We start from the raw sequence: 6,000 nt of genomic DNA on the forward strand, positions 1-6,000 counted from the left end.
CTCTGAGGGGCTACACCCAAGATGGACGTTGGGTCATGGGTTTTGCATGCTTTTATAAGTTTGGACCATTTGCATATCAGGGTTAATGCTCCAATTACAGTTTCAGGTAATGATGTAATTACCCCAAGTTTGCTTCCCCCCATCAGAGGCTCAGTTTACACATTTCAAGGCTTGGGACAACAACGTGTCATTGAGTCCAGGCCCAGAGGGGGTTTGTTATGTCTAACCAGGATATGAGAACAGTAGCTAACATGCTATGGAGTTTTAGAGTTACACACTAAAGCACTACAGGATCTGAAAAATATAAAAGCTAAATCCTAAGGCATCACCCCTTGGTTCTCATGTATCAGCCTGTCCAACTCTGAGGGCAGGATTGTACATGGAGTGTTTCAGGTACTGATACCTAAACTGGCGTAAAACCACAGAATCTGCAGTGAGCAATAAAACTATTGTAAGAATTCAATATCCATTAATAACCACTCAGAGAGGCATAGCTATGTACTTCTGCTGCACACAGATAACCCAACTTGCTGTACTGGTGGCCTGACCAACTATGGGAGTTTCTTTGATCCTAAACTACAGTTCATACAAAGTACAACTGAAGAATAATTAATATTTCCAATCTTAAAATTTAAACTTTTAGAAATACTATTCCTTGAATATCAAGAATCCTAAAAAATTCTCAGCAACTCGGCTCTTACTTTAGATGATCAAACTGACCAAATGGCCAATGACATTTGGGAAAACTCAAGAAGCAGGTTATATTTGACTGTAAGAGAACAGAGGTTAAAATCTATTCCCTTGTGAGCTCCACTTATGCCTATGTAAGATGTGTGTAGGCTCACCAAAAAGCCAAGGACCTGAGAATCCATTTTTATGCAATCTAGAAATGTTACTCTCTCTCCTTAAGTCACAATGGCTTCTGAACAAGCATATCACAAACAGTAAAATGACACTCAAACTGCACCTAGTGGGCAATGAATTTTGTGGAGAGTGCCCTGGATGAACCATGAGTTTTCTACATGACTGGAAGCATTTTATTTTCTTCCTCCAAGTGGCAGTTTTTCCCCATTTAATAAATGAGCAAAGTGATATAGGCACTGGAAAATGCTTTAGAAATGGGGATTAAGGAACATGATGCAAAAAGCAAGTATAATAATTATTATAAATAAAAAAAAATACACTCAAATGATAGGACTAAAGAAGCCTGGTTCCTCTGAATCTTCATTAATTGTCTTTGTGGTTTCTAGGAAGACATTGACCCTTGTCTTTTCCAAGGACTAACTAAATACTATAAGGCCATAATTTAAAAAAAATTAAAGTGACACTAGGCAAGTACCTAGAATGCAAAAAGGCTTCTGAGTGGTTTCTTAGTGTATTTACTGCTTTTGGACACCACAAAATAGAAAAGACATTAAGTTGTCAGAGAGTATCCAAAGGAGGGCTGTAAGGATGGTGAACGGCCTTTGGGGGAAGCTGTATGAGGAGTGGCTGAGGTCACTTGGTCTGTTCAGCCTGGTGGAGACTGAGGACAGACCTCATTGCAATCTGCAACTTCCTGGTGGGGGGAAGAGGATGGACAGGCACTGATCTCTTCTCTGTGGTGACCACTGACAGGACCCAGGGGTCTGAAGTTGTGTCAGGAGAGGTTTAGGTTGGATATTAGAAAAAGGTTCTTCACCCAAAGGGTGGTGAGGCACTGGAACAGGCTCCCCAGGAAAGTGGTCTCAGCACCAGCCTGACAGAGATCAAGAAGCATTTGAACAATACTCTCAGGCACACAGTGTGACTCTTGGGGATGGTGCTGTGCAGGGCCAGGAGTTGGACTTGATGATCCTTGTGGGTCCCTTCGTATCTCAGCTAGAATCTGTGATTCTGTGATATGTGTTACAGCAGTGAAATGTTCTAAATGTGATCATATGTAGCTATACATTACCGCATGTGAAATACAACATGTAAAACAAGTAACTAAATTAGTTAGGGAGACATCATCTATTTTCAGTGGTTCCATTGTCCTCAATATTCAAAACCTGTATGGGGGCTGTGGCATTACTTACTACCTCTCAAAAATCCTTCTCTAGGCCACAGGGTGAGAGCCAAGCTGTTAATGGGGACAGATTGCCAAAAGGATGAGAAGATAGGGAGCTTAACCCTATCTAGATTTTTTCTCAAGGTGTAACAAGGGTGGGAGCAAAAACATCAGCAAGACCTTGTGCATCTTTTGTCAGAGCCACTCTTGTGTTGCAGCTGAGATCCCGATGATTCATACTTTGCCAGGCAGTCTGTTCAAGTATGGCTGCTCTGTACCACTAAGAGGAATCAGAAATGGAACATGATTAAGTGCTGCTCTGAGTTGTGCCAGTGCATGAATGGGAACTGAAAAGACATGTGAAGACTCATCTGTAGCTAGATAATGGCGTGATACCTATTTGTCATGGAATAAAGAAAGCCTAATTAAGAAACAGCAGGGAGAAAACACGAGGTATTTTCAGAAAGTCTGCAACAAATAAAAAACAGGTTTTAAACTGTCGTTTTTCTAGCTTCCGCAGCACTCTATTTAAAATTATAATAAAACATATTAGTGCTTGTTTGGAGAACTTGTAACCATGCTAGACCTACAAAAGTCATAGTAGGCCAGTTACAAATAATGATAAAATTAAAAAGATCAATGCTGCAAAATATTGTCTAGCAGAAGACCACTGTTTTTTTTCCGTGGCTTTGAGGTTGATTTCTTTAGTAGTTTTATACTCATCACTGGGTTTTATTCACAGCCACATGATAAAATTCCTTAACCAACATGTTACTATGGGTATTTATCATATTATATTTAGCACTGTTACAAATCTGTAGTATTAGTCTCCTCTCATGCCCAAATTTGAAACAGGCGGGTTTAACAGTGGCTTGTTATGAATAAATTTCAGGCTCTAGAAGCTCTGTGTTTCTGTGTAGTGCAGCTGCATACCTAGCAAAGCCTTCTGCACAGCCTTTTCTAATAGCCTGGCAAAGCCTTAGGTCCTGTACTTAAGGCGAGGCAGAGTACTGTGGCAAGCGTGACTGATGTACATGCTGTTAAACACCAGCTTACACAGTTTCTCAGCACTGGGACTAAATTCCTCAGGTGCTTGTACTTGAATGGGAAATGGTGGCTTGAATGTGCCGCTCTGACCACACTAGTTTTACAGAATAAGCTAGAAAATCTGGCTTCCAGCCAGGTGCTTCCTCTGGTTTATCAGTCACTGGATCTGACTCTTCATACTTGTGGTTACTAGTTTCATCACGGATGTTCTTGAAGACATGGCAGAAATCAAGACGGATTTTGTCTGGCTCATCCTTTTCAGTAATCACATATTTTCCTCACCTGCAGCATGCAACCACTGCAGATAAGGGTCTACTGCCTTAGATGGACATTGTACATACACAAAAAGACTTAATCACAAACAACTTACTTTTTTTTTTTTTTTTTTTGCCATTTTGGTTCTCTGTTGACAGACATTTGTAGACTTTTGACATGTTTCCCCAGAAGACTCGTAAATGTCCACAAAATTCAGACCTCACTGTCCAATAGCCAGCAGTAGAAGAGGGTAGTGCTGATGCTTCCCTAGCTTATAGCCAGAAACACCAGCAGTGGGCAGTGAGACAGCTCTAAGGGTGTCTAATTTCTCAGAGACATACAGACAATACGCATCTGCTTAGATCTATCCATTATGAAAGACTATTTTCCCAGCAACATAATTATCTCTGCTTACTTTCTTTTTCAGAGCCCTCACCTTGTAAATAGTTTGGAGTCTTTTCTGAAGGAAGGTACTACGTGCATTCAAGAATTATATTTTCTCTGCTAAGAGCTATTTACAGTCTAGGTTGTCATGCTGTTAAGCAGTAACAATCAAGGAACAGAGCATTTCCTAGGAATTAATGGCTTGCTAGGCAGTTTAAAGCCTGAGGTACAGTCAGAGGCTATTAACTCCAGCTGGTCATTAAAAATCCTTTGGAAATACCTTGCTCTAAGGTCAGTATTACTGTTAAAACAAATGTAGGCAGATGGATTTATTTCATGGGTTGCATTTTCAGCTGGTATGCACAGGGCTTTTCTGGAGAATTTACACCTTCTTAACATTAACCAGTCAATTATTTGAGTCACCACTCAGCATTCCAGTCATACAGTTTTAATTATCCTTATTATGAAAAATGGAAGTGTAGCACTCTGGCAAATTTCGTATCAGTTTATCTGATTAGCCTTTTGCATCTGCTGGCAAATATAGCATCTTTTTTGCCTACCAAGGAAACAAAACCTCTGCTATGAGCATTTATTCCCTAAGAAGTAAGTACTTCATCTTCTTCTCCTAAATAGCTAGTGTGTTTGGAGAAAGACATGATCATTCAGAGTAACAGCTGGCCAGCAGGCCAAAATGAAAATTTAACACAGGCAGGGTTTTACAGTCTTTAACAAGAGCCTATAAATAATAAATAGTTCAATTTAAAACATCTTCTGGGGAGACAGTGTAGTAGCAAAAGACAAAGTCAAGAAAATACATTTGGAATTGATTTGCTGGAACAGAAAAGGATCGTTCAGTGGAATTATTTCTGCTCTGAAGTGGGGATGGGCACAGTCAGCAACAAACGACGGGTTGATTTAAACTCTACAAACTACTGAATAAATCTTGAGACTTATGTGTCTGATAGGTTGTTGCTGTTGTCAAGGCAGATATAAAAGCTACACTAGTCATAATCCATAGTCGAGAAAGGTAGAAAGATTTTTTATTTTCACTACTGCATTCTTATACCTCTTCACAGTGGCTGTGGCCTAATTTAAGGTTGGCTGCTTAGCAAACAATGGCAAGGCCATCTAACAAAAAATGACTATTCAGGCAGTAAACAATCAGCTATACAAGCAAAAGTATAGTTGCTACATATTATCCACAAGTTCTTCCTTGTACACTCTCAATGTCCCATAACAAGAACATCCTCCCCTCGTGTCCAGAACATCTTCTCTTATTAATTATCTTCTTGGCCTTCTTTGTGAGTTTTACTAAAGCTGCAAAATTTCACTGTAATATTCTCACAGGTAAATTCTGACTGGTTTCAGGTCTGACTCTGTGAGATTGTCAGTTCAGCTGTCAATCTCCTCAACAGGTCACCTAGCTTTCAGAACAGTCATCTGCACATGGGTTTATATTTTGTAATAATCGGATTATAAAAAACAAAATGAAAACACAGTAAAAACACTGTTACTGAAAATTTGCTATTGCTGCTGGGGTAAAAAAAAAAAAAAAAGACATTCTGTATACTAAAATTCTGTTTCATAAAAAACATTAGTTTTTACTACCTAGCGTGTTTGTACTGTGATAAGACAAATAAGCCTAGGTACAGATAAAGCCTCTTATGCTGCCAATTCTCTAATATTTGCAGTTTTTACCTCAGTACTGACTTTTAGGCTAGAAGTGAGATGACTTCCCTGAAGTTTCTGAGCTTTATCAGTACATAAAACCAATTCTGATCTTGTCAAATGACAGACTTTAATTTCACCAGAGTTTAACTCCCTGGGTGATCACAATTAGAGGGAGCCAGCAGGGCTTTGGGATTTGACTTCACCACTTCTGATAAGACAAAACTAAGTATCAACACATCCCTCTCAGCCATTGTTGGGTCCCTATAAGTAAATGTGGAAATTTCTAAAGTTTTACTGGAAAATTATGTTGCAGCAGTGAAAATAATTATTTTCTTAATGTACTCAGAGCTGTAGAGTGAAAGATGATTCCAGGAATCCTGTTGATGTCCTGTTGCACTACAAAATCTTGTATGTCTTCTGCTGCAGTGCACCTGTAGGTATTTCCTTGCTTTCCGTACACAGATACACATATACAGATCCTGATAGGTGTTCCATCCTATTTTAAGATTATTTCCACTAGCATATGAGTATCTTCTACTTTCAAAAATGTTTCAACACCTCAACAATGTGCATATATGTCAACTTAAGGCTTTTAAATACCCCGATCTTGACCT

Source organism: Aphelocoma coerulescens (assembly GCF_041296385.1).
Source record: "Aphelocoma coerulescens isolate FSJ_1873_10779 chromosome Z unlocalized genomic scaffold, UR_Acoe_1.0 ChrZ, whole genome shotgun sequence".
Classification (NCBI taxonomy): Eukaryota; Metazoa; Chordata; class Aves; order Passeriformes; family Corvidae; genus Aphelocoma; species Aphelocoma coerulescens.